General features: G+C 40.5%; 1 protein-coding gene and 1 long non-coding RNA gene across 3 annotated transcripts in view; both read left to right on the forward strand.

Annotated features, from left to right (window-relative positions):
- The window catches only part of FBXL7 (F-box and leucine rich repeat protein 7), a 433,105-nt gene that overhangs the window by 131,003 nt on the left and 286,714 nt on the right, over positions 1-15,388 (forward strand). The gene's annotated exons all lie outside the window — the stretch shown is intronic.
- The window catches only part of LOC134730366 (uncharacterized), a 197,594-nt gene that overhangs the window by 14,847 nt on the left and 167,359 nt on the right, over positions 1-15,388 (forward strand). Inside the window, exon 1 of the long non-coding RNA XR_010112107.1 lies at positions 1-15,388. This exon is cut by the window's left edge and continues 14,847 nt beyond it; it is cut by the window's right edge and continues 26,194 nt beyond it. This is a non-coding gene — a long non-coding RNA (uncharacterized LOC134730366).

Genomic DNA, 15,388 nt, shown 5'->3' on the forward strand with positions numbered 1-15,388 from the left:
TATGCATTTAGCTTGTTTACTTTTATAATCTAATCACAGCCACTTCATGTAAATAGTATATCTTTAACTTGTTCAGAGGTGAGTAGACTTCATTCCCATGGCAAAGTCTTCCTTAAATGAATTCAACACAATTCCTATTGAAATCCCAACAGGATTTTAATGTTGAAACTTAACCAAATTTACTTTCTTTTCCTGGAATAATAAATCCAACATCTATAAGTACTTAGCATATATGGACACTGAATTCAATTCAGTTATGTATGTATGACATTATATATGTTGAATTATATGTATATGTTGAATTCATTTGTAAAATGATACATGTACATGTGAGGACGTCCAGGATAGTTTTGAAATGAGAAATGAGAGCAGCATTTCCTTGGTGTCGTGAAAATATATTAAACATTTATTAAATATTGAAGAAGTGTGGGCTGGGCATGGTGGCTCACGCCTGTAATCCCAGCACTTTGGGAAGCTGAGGCTGGTGGATCACCTGAGGTCAGGAGTTCGAGACCAGACTGACCAACATGGTGAAACCCCGTCCCTACTAAAAATACAAAAAATTAGCCAGGCATGGGACAGGAGGCTGAGGAAGGAGAATCACTTGAACCTAGGAGATGGAGGTTGCAGTGAGCCGAGACTGCGCCATTGCACTACAGCCTGGGCAACAAGAGCGAGACTCCAAAAAAAAAAAAAAAAAAAAAAGGAAGTATGGTGTGGTACAGCTTAGTGCAGTGAAAAAGAGAGTTCAGAGGTAGACTGAATTGTGTATGGTAATTTAGGGTGGGATAAAAAATGGCATTTTAAATGGATAGGGGAGAGAAAACTTTATAACACATCCTGGTCAGAAACCAACTTCTAGTTTTAAAGAAAAATGAACATGGAGGACCTAACATGTTCCTGATGCCAAAATAAATGCTTAATGGATGAAATATTTAAATATTCAAATTGAATATAGATAGTAGTTTTAAGAACTTGAGGTAGAAAACCTTTCAAAGCATAACAACAGAGTTACCCTAAAGCTAAAGGCCGCCTACTTGCATGCATGCTCTAGGAGATACAGTAAGATCTTTCTGTTGTCAAATATGTTTCTTTTTCCATTGCACAAAGCTAAATACAGGTTTCTTTTCTATTACTAGACTTTTCAGAGCTTTTCAAATTTGTTACTGTGTGTTGTTAATCATCAAATGGGGATATAGTATGTTTTGTTTCTCAAACGTCCTTTATTATACCTTACAACTAGGAAATGCTAAGAAATGTGAATTCAGAGGACCTAGGAATTTCACTCTAGAAAATTAACTTTAAAAACTTGAATTTTATTTATGAATATATTCTTCTTATTTTTATAACAAAAAGACATTGCTAAAATATTTTATTGAAACATCTACATGTGAAAGTTATATTTAGCCACTAAAAACGTGTTATATGCTTATACACTGTTGGTGGGAATGTGGACTAGTTCATCCACTGTGGAAAGCAGTTTGGAGATTTCTCAAAGAATTTAAAACAGAACTGCTATTCGACTCAGCAATCCCATTACTGAGTATATATCCAAAAGGAAACAAATTGTTCTACCGAAAAGACACTCATATGTACATCACAGCACTATTCATAGTAGCAAAGACATAGACTCAACCTAGTTGCCCATCAATGGTGGAGTGGATAAAGAAAATGTGGTATATATACACCATACCATACTATGCAGCCATAAAAAATAAAAAAATTATGTCCTTTGCAGTAACATGGATGCAACTGAAGGCTATTATCCTAAGCTAATTAACACAGGATCAAAAACCAAATACTGTGTGTTATCATTAGTGGGAACTAAACATTGAGTACTCACGGACATAAAGATGGGAATAATAGACAATGGGGAATATTAGATGGGGAAGGGAGCAAGAGTTGAGAAACTTTGAGGTACTATGCTCAATATACTAAGATCAGTCATATCCCAAACCTGAACATCACACAATATACCCAAGTAACAAACCTACACATGTACCCCCTGAAGCTAAAACAAAAGTTGAAATTGTAAAAAGAAAAAGTTAAAGAACAATGTTTAATTATGTGGGAAAATATTTCTAAGAAATGCAGATTATGAAGCGGTATTTCTTACGTGATCCCAATTGTGCATAGGACTATATTTGAAGAGGAAAAAGATGAGAAGGACATATTTCATGAGGTTATCAGTAGTTATAATCCTATGAGTGTTAGGATTATAGGTTATTTTTATTTTGTGTTTTCCAATATTCTCTAATGTATAAAATTCAAGTTGGTTCGTATTCAAGGGCTGAAAATACCTCTTTGGCCATTTGTTCTTAGAAGTTTGTTGAATGTGACTTGATCAAAATTCAATTATTTGATTTTTTCAACATAAGTTTAGATTTTTGAATAATAATCAATGTTTCTATTTCCCATCCCTGATACTCAGATATTCAATACCGACCTGTATAGCAGTCACTTGCTTTCATTCTAAAAAAATAACCAATCTAAAAAATTTTTTTTAATCTTAAAACTTTTTGCCATTAGATGCACATACTTCCAACACATTTTTTTTCTGTTTTATATACATTTCCAAACTGAAGTTCCAACACAAGGTTTATACTCGGATGCATCTGCATTTATTTAACCAGTCACGTTCTCACTCATCAAATGTTTCCTAAATGTCAGGTATTGTACTTGGGTAATAGGGATTCACTGATCAGGCAAATAGACTAGGCCTGACCTTCTGGAACTTTTAATCATGTAGGGACACAGATATTATTATTATTATTATTATTATTTTATTATTTTGAGATGGAGTTTTGCTCTTGTCTCTCAGGCTGGAGTGCAGTGGCACGATCTCGGCTCACTGCAACCTCCAACTCCCAGGTCCAAGCAGTTCTCCTGCCTCAGCCTCCCGAGTACCTGGGATTACAGGTGCCTGCCACCACACCCAGCTAATTTTTGTATTTTTAGTAGAGATGGGGTTTTACCATGTTGGCCAGGCTGGTCTCAAACTCCTTACCTCAGGTGATCCACCTGCCTCAGCCTCCCAAAGTGCTAGGATTACAGGCGTGAGCCACCACACCCAGCTGGGGCAAAGATATTATGTAATCTCAAAAATAAATTACATTCTACTAAGAATACATTCTTTAACACATGCTAACAAGTAAAAATTTAGGTTGAATTCTGAATAATGAACAGGAATTAGCAAGGTAATATTTGTGTGCACACACCTGTGTGGGGAGGTGGGATGGGAGGAAAAGGTCTGTCTTCATTTTCTATTATTGCATAACAAATCAACCTAAAACTTTATATGTTCGTTTCTTTTTTTTTTTTTTTTTTTTTTTTAAAGACAGAGTCTCGTTCTGTTGCCCAGTCTGGAGTGCAGCAGTGCGATCTCAGCTCACTGCAACCCCCGCCTCCGGGGTTCAAGCAATTCTCCTGCCTCAGCCTCCCGAGCAGCTGGGATTATAGGTGCCCACCACCATGCCTGGCTAATTTTTGTATTTTTAGTTGGGGGTGGGGGGGTTTACCCTAGGGCCAGGCTGGTGTCGAACTCCTGACCTCAAGTGATCTGCCCACCTCAGCCTCCCAAGGTGCTGAGATTACAGGCGTAAGCCACTGCGCCTGGCTTTATGCATCAGTTTCCTGATGCTACTATAACAAATGATGGCTAACTTAGTGCCTTAATACATCACAAATCTGTCTGACAGTTTGGGAGGTCAGAAGTCTGAAGCGAGTCTTAGAGGACTAACATTGATGTGTTTGAAAATCTGTTTCTTCTGGAGGCTGTAGAAGAGAATTCATTCCTTGTCTTTCCCATCTAGTTTCATGACCCTCTCCTGCATCTTTAAAGCCAGTAGCATAGCCTCTGCAAGTCTCTCTGACTCTCCTCCTTCTCATAAAAAGCCTTGTGATTACTTTGAGCCCTCCTAGATAACCCAAGATAATCCCACCATCTCATGATCTTGAATCACATCTGCAAGTTCCTTTACCACATAAAGTAACATATTCATAGGTTCATGAGATTAGAATGTGGACAATTTTTTTTTTGGAGGGGGCATTATTCTGCCTACCACACAGTTACTTAAAATAGCAACCATTGGATTATATAATAGCTCACAAGTTTTTTCAGTGAGAAATTTGGGCTGGGCTTGACTGTGATTTTTCTGCTGCTTGTGGCATGACTGAGGTCACTGCTGGTTTATAGCTGGTGGACAGGCTGGTCTAGAGGGCCACTGATGCACCCTGCCTGGGAGGGCTGGATAGCTGAGCTCAGCTGGAACTGTTGCTCAGAGAGCTCACAGGGACTTCAGAGACTCCAGCAGGATGGTCTCTAGGTAAACAGACCCTATATATGGTTGCTCAGGGCTCCAGAAAGAGTCTTCTAAGAGACTGAAAGTGGAAGCTGCTGGTTTCTTAAAGCCTGGGCTCTGAAATGGACACAGCATCATTTCTGCCATGTTCTGTTAGTCATAGCAGTCCCAGAGTGACCCTGATTTCAGGGAGAGGGAATTGATGACCCTGCTCCATGGGATGAAAGCTGATGTATTTCAGCTATTTTTAATTTATAGAGTGGATGGGTGGGGCAGGAGTCCATGAAGAGGGAGCAATATAGGGGTAGCCCTAGAGCTGGAGGGAGCTTAGGGCTTTTTCGAGAAATGCCTGTGTGTATTTACAGCATAGTGATGAAGATGGAGAAGTAGGCAGGGGACAGTTCATATAGGACCTTCTAGGACATAAAAAGGATGTGGATTTATTCTAAGAGCCAACACGGTACTTTGAGAGAGGACAAACCTGCTCAGACATCTGCGTGGCCCTGGGAATGGGCAGTGAGGGCACCTGCCACCTCTGTAGGAGCTGTCTTGGGACCATGTGAGAGAGAATGTACTTTGGGCTACTGTGGTTCTGACCCATTTTTAGCCTTTTTTTTTTTTTTCTAGCAGCTTATAACAGAGCAGCAATAATCAATGTGAGGTCAGTAATAGTCTCTGAACTATTTGTCTATAGCAAGGTTAGAGAATTTGAGAGTGATTATAATCCTTTATAACAAATTAACATTACTGCACCATCCACACGAGTGGGCAATGGGCTTGGCTTTGTATATCTGTTTTTTTTTTAATTTTCCTTTCATTTTGTTCCATTTTATAAAATATTTGTGTAAATTGGAAATTTTTAAAGCACAGATCCTTTGCAGATCAAGAAATTCTCTTCTAGAACACAATCTATTATATTACCACATACTGTATCTTTCCTGTGTCTCCCTTGTGTGCCCTCAACTCTCCTCATCTACAGCTGCATGTGCTGAGTTTTTCAGACTGAATTGCTGGTCACATTTATTCTTATTTGCTCATTTAATATATGGCTGCTAAAGACCTGGATAGAGCAATTTTTTTTCAGCAGTCTATGAACACCTCTAATATGATTGCTGTTTTGTAACATCTTGCCAGTATTTTATTCATCGTATCTTTCACATTTGCATTTTAGAATTAAGTGTTCTCTGATTGAATTAACAGTGCAGGGCCTCCTAGCCACAGTAACAGCCAATTTGGCTGATGTTTAGAAAAAGTAGATTAAAGCAGGGAATCATTTATAGTTTAGTATGTATACTGTGAGCCTGTTCTTTTACCTGAATCATATCATTTTATGTTTATTCCTCTATCATTTGTAGAAGGGCTAAAACCTTTTTTTTTTTTTTTGAATATGTGGTCGCTGATTATTTATGTTGGCTTTTTCTTTCATAAATCATAGAGCAGAATATCCTTTGTGATTTTTAGTTTGGATGTCTTTAAACTCTGTAAGATTAAAATATGCTTTTATTTTTTCAGAAGTAACAGATCTAATGGAAAGAATTGGGAAAATACAATAAAATGATCTGATACCTACTTAATCAGAAATTCACATAGTTGATATTGGAAGTAGTGCATTTTTATCAGGATGAAAGGAGAAAGAAGCAGAAATTTTTTTGTTGTTTTGTTTTGTGAGTATCAAGTCTATGAATGACACAGCCTTGTATTTTGGCAGAGAGGAAAGATGAGTGATGGGCAGCCCCGCTCTTCCAATGACTCCATTCTCATATGCTAATAAAGAGCATCTGTAAAATTCAGACATTCTTTGCTCATGGTTTTATCTGTCAGAAGTTAGAAAAAATAATGATAGCAAAGACTTTAAAATAAAAAATATAAAAAATGAAATTCTAGTCATATAACTGTGGAACTTTCCAATGGGCAGAAATTGGAGCCAATGTGAAAGTTTCTCCTTTGAGCTCAGATGTAAAAGCCCATATACAAGGGGAATGGCAGGCACAGAGTCCAGGGGCCAGAATACCACATCTCTGGGGATAGTGTCAGTAGGAGGAAATCACAAATGATCTAAGACAAACAAGAATGAAAAAGCAGAAAACCATAAGCATATTTTTTTTGAAATTATGTAGGCAGGTAATGTGGGAAGCATGTCAAAGAAAGCAGAAGGCAAATGACAAAAGTGTCATATAATAGGACAGAGGAATGACAGAGCAGCACAAACAACTGTCTTCAGTTCTTTCAATGGTAAAAGCACATGGCTTTATGCGAAAGGCATGAGGATAGCAACAGCTAACCATTCTATATTGGTTACTTTGTGCCAGGCATGGTTTTAAGTGCATTACATATATTCACTCATTTAACCCCAGAACCAATGAGACAAGTACTATTATTATAACCAGTTTAGAAAAGAAGGACTGGAACAGAGAATGCAAATAATTTGCACAGAATCATACAGTTAAAAGTGCCTTTTACTAAGGCATCATTCTCTGGACTCCATTCTTCATAGTAGAGATCTATGATTTAAAATTGCAGCCCAGCAAAAGCGATGTCATATTTTTAAAAGAATTTCTAGAACAAGTACAAATCAACAAGTGTGGACCAATCACAATGCAAGGGACTGAAAGAACTGGAGATTAGCCAATTATCTTTGAAAACTGGGGGAAGTATAAGCTCCTGACAACACAACCTGTTAAGTCTGATTCATTATTCAGCTAACCTAGTTTAACACCTCCCCTAGGTCAGGCCCCTTGCAAAGTGTCAAAGATAAGAAGATGCATTTGATGCCAACGTCACCACCCCCCAGGTGATCAGTCTATGACAAAGACAAACAAAGGAAGGAGAACAATAATTCAATTTAAGATGATACTTAGAAACCACAGCAGACCCAAAGGAAAGAGCCATGCCTGGGAACGAGGGGGATCTTGTAGAGGCTTCACAGAGGAGCTGATGTCTGATCCAGACTTTCACGTGCAGTGGGGTCACAAGGGGGAATTGGAACATAGGGTTGTTCCTGTGTGTGAAGAAGGCTCAGAAGTGTGAAAGGGCCAGGGAGTTTGTGAACATTAGTCATTTATCCCCAGGCTATTCAGTGTGGGATCTGGGATCAGCAGCATCCCATCCCTGGAAGCTGTTAGAGACACAAAATCCCAGCTCCACCCTAGGCCTGTCTAATCAGAATCGGTATTTAAATATAACTTCTCCAAGTGACTTGGATGCAAATTGAGGTTTGAGATGTGCTGTTGTTGAGCCATTGCGTAATTCCATTGTTGAGTGCATGCAGTAAGTGATGGAACAGAGGACAAGTTTCTTGCACATCTCAGGGGAGGGAGCGGGTAGGTAGGGTGGGGGTGATGCTGACTTCAAACTTTATCCCCAGAGCAATAATGACCTGTCACAAAATCCTAGTGCAAGCTTAGTAAGCAGTTTGTACACCTGGTCCTTGCAAACCATTGGTCCGTATATCAACCTGTTTGTGGTTTCCAGAAATGAGTATGTTGATTGCTAGAAATTTCCAGGCTACCAAGAGTAAATGCTGCCAAACAATGTTAGTAGCAAGCAATATTTCAGACCTTGTGATACTAGAAACTAGATTGAGAGTAACAATGACCCTCTGGAACAATCCTTTTTTACTTAGCTCAACCCTGAAATTCAGTCAGAGCTACCTAAACCAAAGTTGGAATTCTCTACCTAGTCTGGTTTTTCCTGGTCGAATTAGAAAATGAGCCTTCAGTGGGATCTTCTCAGTAAGGAGTGTTATTTTGTATTTTGGGGATCTCTCATGTCTGAGAAACATTTTGATGTATAGCTGTTGAGGAAAGCTTGTACTTTTTGTTCATCTCTGGCACAGTGATTTATTCTTAGGTTCCCAAATTGCATAGTACACCTGGATCTTCGTATCCAGAAATATGTTCAAGACTGAGCTGGGGCTTTAGACTCAGACAGCCCCGGGCTTAAAATCAGGCTTCTTGATTTATTGGACGCTGATATGGTTTGGCTCTGTGTCCCCACCCAAATCTCATCTTGTAGCTCCCATGATTCCCAGGTGTTGTGGGAGGGACCTGGAAGGAAATCATTGAATCATGGGGGTGGGTCTTTCCCATGCTGTTCTCATAATAGTGAATGAGTCTCACGAGATCTGATGGTTATATCAGAGGGAGTTTCCCTGCACAAGCTCTCTCTCATTGTCTGCTGTCATCCATGAAAGATGTGACTTGCTCCTCCTTGCCTTCTGCCATGATCATGAGGCCTCCCCAGCCACGTGGAACTGTGAGTCTGTTAACTCTATTCTTCTTCCCAGTGTCTTTATTAGCAGTGTGAAAACAGACTAATACAGACATATACAAAACTCAGTTTCTCATTTGAGGAAATGGAGATAAAATGCTTGTCTCGCATGTTATTGCAAGGATTCGAATGTAATACATGTAAGGGCTACTAGATTACTGCCAGACACATGGAAAACGTTTAATGAACATTATTCTTAATAAGTTACAAATTTAAGTTTGTTGAAGTACTTTAGGTCAGCAGGTAGAAGGATCTGGAAGCTGAGGCCGAGGGAACACAGACAATGCTGGGTTGCTGAGTTCTATTGTTCTTGCTTCCTTGGCCAGCTCTGTGCTGCTTGTTCTTTTCACCCAGCTGTAGACTGTAGAAAGGTCTTTTCCCTAATTGAGGCAGGGGCAGTTATCCTAGGATATTTAGAAAAAGGCTTATTTTTCCTTGGATTGCATTTCACAATGTCTTAAGGAACCTCTGTGCATGTGCTTGTCTGGAGTGGTAAAGATTGTTGTATTAGTCTATATTCATTTCCTAGCACTGCCATAACAAAGTATAATACCACACATTGGGTGGCTTAAGACAATAGCAACTTATTGTTTTGTGGCAATAGAGTCTAGAAGTCAGAAATCAAGGTGGCAGCAGCCGTGTTCCCTTTGAGGATCTGTAGGGAAGAGTCCTTTCTTGCATTTCTCAGCCTCTTTTGGTTCCTGACAGTCCTTGGCATTCTTTGGCTTGCAGCTGTGTCACTCCAGTCCCTGTGTCCTTCATCACATGGCATTCTCCCTGCATGTCTGTGTTTCTGCGACTGTTCTTCTAAGGACAGCAGTTATAGAATTGAGGGTCCACTCTGCTGCAGGATAATCTCATCTTAACTAATGACATCTGCAATGACCCTGTCTCCAAATAAGGTCACATTCTGAGGTACTGGGGGTTAGGGCTTTTTTTTTTTTTTTTTTTTTTTTTTTTTTTTTTTTTGAGGGAGTCTTGCTCTGTCACCCAGGCTGGAGTGCAGTGGCGCCATCTGGGCTCACTGCATCCTCCACCTCCTGGGTTCAAGTGATTCTCCTGCCTCAGCCTCCAGAGTAGCTGGGATTACAGGTGCGTGCCACCACACCCAGCTAATTTTTGTGTTTTTAATAGAGATGGGGTTTCACCCTTTTGGCCAGGCTGTTCTCAAACACCTGATCTCAAGTGATCCGCCCACCTCGGCCTCCCAAAGTGTTGGGATTACAGGTGATAGCCACCGTGCCTGGCCGGGGTGAGGGCTTTAACATATCTTTATAGGGGACACAATTCAGTCCATAAAAGAGCCTTGGGAGTTGGTCTGCTCTCTTCGCATCCTTTGCCTTCCTCACCTGCATCACCAGGGTAAGAGGAGCCCGTGTAGCTTAAGGACATGCTGCAGCATCTCACATACTAGAGCTGGGGCAGCCCAGCCACTATTGTGAATAGTCCCACAGCTGGGATTTACTGAGTTTCTTGTGGCCTGAGCTTGCTAATACACCCCCAGAGTGAAGACACTCAAGGCAAGTCTCCAAAGAATTGCTACACTCTCCAGGTATTTTATATCCAGAAATCCATTATCTGTTCCTTTAGGTTCCTGGTCAGTGAACCAAATGTTAGACTTTTAGGGACTCCTGGAGTTGACCTAGTCCCACCTAAACCTTTCCATGAGACTGAGACTTGAAAGGGATGAATGCTTACCCTACAGTCGGGTACATTTGTGTAGAGAACCCAAACAAGATGGAGTCCTGCACACCCAATTCCTTCTTCCAGACTCTACAACCAATTAATTCACTTCTTCTCTTCCCCTGGTATGAACACAGGAGGCAGTAGAGACAGGTAGGAAGTTCTTGGTGCATGGAAATTCCTCCACAGGGAAACCAAGAGGAATGGGGAAGACGGAAGTATCCCTCATAACAGTTATGACTGCCATTTTTTTTTTTTTTTTTGGTGGCAGTGATTAATATTATGTGTCAACTTGACCAGGTCATAGAGTGCTCAGACATTGGGTTAAATATGATGTCGGGGTGTGTCTGAGTGTATTTCTGGATGACAGGAACATTTGAATCAGTAGACTAAGTAAGGCAGATTGTCTCTCCCAGTGTGGGCGAGTCTCATCCAATCTGTGGAAAGCCTGAATGGAATAAAAGGCTGAATGAAAAAGAATTCTTTCTGTCTGCCTGACTGTCTTTGATCTGGGACATCAGTCTTCTGTCTTTGAAGTTGGCCTTGAACTGGAACTTACGCCATCAGCTTGGATGGATCTCCTCTAGTTTTCTGACTGCAGACCTTGGGACTTTTCAGCCTTCATGTTATAATACATTTTATATTATAGATATATAACATAGTATATGGTAACTTAACATAAAACCTTGTGTGTGTGTGTGTGTGTGTCCTATTGGTTCTATTTCTCTGCAAAACCCCAATACATTAGTAAATGTGATGTGATCTCTGGCATATTTTAGGATTCAGTGAGACTTTAAAAGAACATAATGCCCAACACATGAATTTGAGAAGTTTAGCAGTGAAAACACTTGGTATTTTATGACTTCCAAGAAATCTCAGGGACATTCTAACCCATCCCTGATCCGGTGATCTCTTTCCACTCCTCCCTCTGCTTTTATGTGCTTAAGTGTGGAAAAATTAACAAAAGGATAACTTCTTATGTATTTTTCCAATGTTTTCTGTTTGTTACAAAAATAAGAAAATTAAGCCTCTTGGGAAATGGCCAGGATATGTAACTCTCCAAGGGTACCCCACACACACAGCCAACTTGAGCAATTTCCAAGGGTCCCAGATTTCAGAGCTAATGCACCTGTTCAACTCACAACTAGAGTAAGAACGTTATGCCTTACACTCAATTTCTAAAACATAGAAGCTTGCAGTGGTTGGCATGACCAAGAATTTGTCGATATTTAAAAAGTAAAAATTTATAGTCCATGAAACCTGCTCTTCCTTACACCAAAACCCAAACCCCACATGATGTGAGAACTAACTGAGCCTTTCAGGTGATACTGAGTAAGATGAGATTTGGATTGCTCTAGACTCAGTGGGTTGCCATGGAGCAAACTAGGCTAACCTTTGTACTCTTAGGTAGGAGACAGACCTAGATAGGAGACAGACCTAGACAGGCCAACGGGGAAGCAGGGTAGGTGGGAAGAGGGGAGAAGGAATCCATATTAGAGCCTTCATCTGGTGCTTGTCTCACATTCCTAGTCTCCTAAAATTCTTACATCCCACAACAACAATTTGCCTACCTGTTCAATTCATTTCATGATCTTAATTTAAAATGAACTGTTGGATCTCCCTTTCATAAATTAAGTGCAAAACTCTACTTTCTGCCTTTCTTCTTGTGACCAGGGTACCAGTTGACTCATCTCAGTTATAATTTGTTTAACAGGTTTCATTTGCTTTTCCCCCTTAATACATGAATCCTTTTATGTGTTTAACAGTTATTTGTTTCAGAGGGTCTGCATTGCATAATGCCATGAGCAGCCAAGCTTTTCACGTAATGATTTTTTATGAACCATGCAAAGACAGCTCAAGTTATGTAAATCTCAATGAACTCTCTAGCGACAAGAGTCCCAATCCTCAGGCTTCATCATGGAGCTGCTTCTCTCTCAATGTATTTGAATTATTGGTCTAGCCAACCTCTTCTTTTCCCCTTGCTGCAGTATTTTAGGAGGAAGGAACAGGCTAAATCCTAGCTAGACGTGTGCATGCATTCTGGTATTTAAGAGCCAACAAAATATAGCCAGGAATCACCTTGTCTCCTGTACCATACTTGGATTTGTAGTTCAGATCTTCAATGTAGTGCTTAAAAGAAACACACACTGGGGTTTTCATGGTGAAGTCCAAGGCAAGGGCATAGAAAGACCACTTGATCCTGGATGGAACAACATGTGGAAACCCTCCTTGCCCTCCTTTTTATCTTCTTTACTTTTTTTTACTATGGCCAGGGTTGGAAATGTGGGTGGATGATGGGTTTTACTTCTTTGAAATGTTAAGTGTGGAACTTTGAACCATGCTCGGTCTTCCCTGGATTTAGCAAGAATTGAAGGCTGTGCTCAGAGAGGTTAAAGGAAGCATCTGCTTCTCTCAATACAAGGTTGATGGAGATGATTAGTGTGGTCAAGGAAGAGGAGATTGTTTCTGCCATGCAGCTAATGGAAAGTGCTTTGGGAACATTGGAAAAAAGCATCTCTTGCTAGAAGACCTTGATCATCTGTCTCTTGGCTGTAGAGGTGGCTCCTTGGGGTTCATGTGAGGCCATGTCAAACAAAAACAGGGAGAAATTGTGTCCAAATTCGTGCTTAGATGTGTGTCTGACTCAGTGTTTTCCTCCTTTATAAAGCCAAGATAAATGATTTTTGAATTAAACATTGTTTTGGCACTTCGTACTTTCATTCATTAAGAGGGATAATGAACTTGTCAGGCCATAATAGCTAGCCTGGAATTTTCCTGGCCAAGTCTGTCCTCCTTGATAGTTTGCTATTTATGCTGATGATTTGGAGCAAGGAGGTAGAAAATAGTCATATTATTTGTCCCTACAAGGGAAATGATACAGCAGCAATGTTAAAATGATAATGACGCCAGGCGCAGTGGCCCACGCCTGTAATCCCAGCACTTTGGGAGGCTGAGGTGGGCGGATCACCTGAGGTCAGGCATTCAAGACCAGCCTTGCCAACATGGAGAAACCCCGTCTCTACTAAAAATCCAAAAAAAAAAAAAAAAGCCAGGCGTGGTAGTGCATGCCTGTAATCCCAGCTACTCAGGAGGCTGAGGCAGGAGAATCACTTGAACCCAGGAGGTGGAGGATGCAGTGAGCCCAGATTGCGCCACTGCACTCCAGCCTGGGCAACAAGAGCGAAACTCTGTCTCAAAAAAAATGGTAATGACTTCTCTCCTGCCACATCAAAGGTGGGACGTGGGTGGTGGGGGGACAGAGAGAGAGAAGGGGTACTTATTCATCACTTTTGCCCATTTGAAGAATGCTTTATTTCTAGGGGAACACTCCTTCAGTCTCAAGATGCCTTCAGTTTGACTTTTGCTTTTAGGGAACTGGATTTTAGTACATTATAGGTGTATGAGATGATTGGAGCCTTAATGAATCATTACATGCTATCATTGAGGCGCTCCTCACTTTATGGTTTTCAGATACAGAGAACCTAGTATATGCATGAGAAAGTAAATCTCCTCCCTTCCTTCGCTGGAAGGAGGAGAGCAGTTGCCACCCACCAGTGCCCTGGTTGGTCATAGTGCCTTCCCCTTTAGATGGACTCAGGACAATGGCAGAGCAAAAGACAGTGGAAGCCCACAAGCTCCCTGCAGATCTGCAGCACCCCTGGGACTTTATATTCACCTTGTCCCCTTCCTTGCTTGTATGTTGACTGACCCTGATATTTAGCAATTTTCATGGGCTAAATGATATACAAGGCTAATATGGGCCAGGCAGTTTTAACCACAATCTGGACACATTTCCTTATGTGGATGTTGATTTTGGAAAATCATTTTCTGTTTTTGTTGTTCCCTTCTCATTAAGCCAACATGTATATTCATAATTACACCCTTATGTCAGTTGACACACTTTCCTACCTTGGTATGGACCGTGAAAGGAAAATAAATCTTGGGACCCCCAAATCGCTAAGCTAAAGGGAAAGGTCAAGCTGGGAACTGCTTAGGGGCAACCTGCCTCCCATTCTACTCAAAGTCACCCCTCTGCTCACTGAGATAGATGCATATCTGATTGCCTCCTTTGGAAAGGCTAATCAGAAACTCAAAAGAATGCGCCTGTTCTTCTCTCACTTATCTGTGACCTGGAAGCCTCTTCCCTGCTTGGAGTTTTCCTGACTTTGCTTCAGGCTGCCCTGCCTATCCAGACCGAACCAACAAATGTACTTCTTATGTTTCTTGATTGATATTTCCTGTCTTCGTAAAATGTATAAAACTGAGCTGTGCCCCAACTACCGTGGGCACATGTCATCAGGACTTCCTGAGGCTGAGTCACGGGCACATGTCCTCAACCTAGGCAAAATAAACTTTCTGAATTAACTGAGACCTGTCTCAAATTTTCTGGGTTTACAGGACCTGCATGATATGAAAGCTATTTCATGATTTCTCAGATTGTTTCTAAAAAGTATCATTGTAACTTTCATCCTCTTTGCAATAGGCTTATTTGGTTCAGTTCTATATGAAGGTTTTCAGGTTGAAAGTTCTGCCAGTAACAAAATGACTTGGCTGTGTTGTTCACTTGAAAACGACAATGTTGTTGCCTAGCCTTCCTGTCGAAGATTGAATTTTGGCTTGTTGAGAGCTTGCTCTCTGTTCTAACAATCATGTGCGGCCAGTTGCTTCATTTGTGTTTCTAAAGAAACTCTTGGAGTTATTGAGGTTTATTGTGGGTGGGTAGAGTTGGAGGAGGGGACTATGTTTGAAACCACAATTAACCCACCAACATGGTTAAGCCACCAACCTCTCTGATTCTCAGTCTCTTTGCTTGTAAAGTGGGGATAATAGTATATGTTTCACATCCCATGCAAATTGAATATATTAGTTTGGCACACTATAAAGAACATATAAAGAATAAAAATTATAATAATAGTTAATACATAATAAGTAACTACTTCCTTTCTGGAATTATTCTAGTTTCCAGTATGATCCTGAAAATATCCTAATGAGGTAGCTTTGTTATTTCCCCGTTTTACAGATGAGGAAACTGAGGCAAAGAGGTTAAGGATCTTGCTTGGGGTTCTAACCTTAGGGTTATATTGCTAGTAAGTGGTCAACTTATGAATTGAACCCAGACAGTCTGGCTCCACAGT

The sequence above is a fragment of the Pan paniscus genome, chromosome 4, assembly GCF_029289425.2.
Source record: "Pan paniscus chromosome 4, NHGRI_mPanPan1-v2.0_pri, whole genome shotgun sequence".
Taxonomy (NCBI): domain Eukaryota; kingdom Metazoa; phylum Chordata; class Mammalia; order Primates; family Hominidae; genus Pan; species Pan paniscus.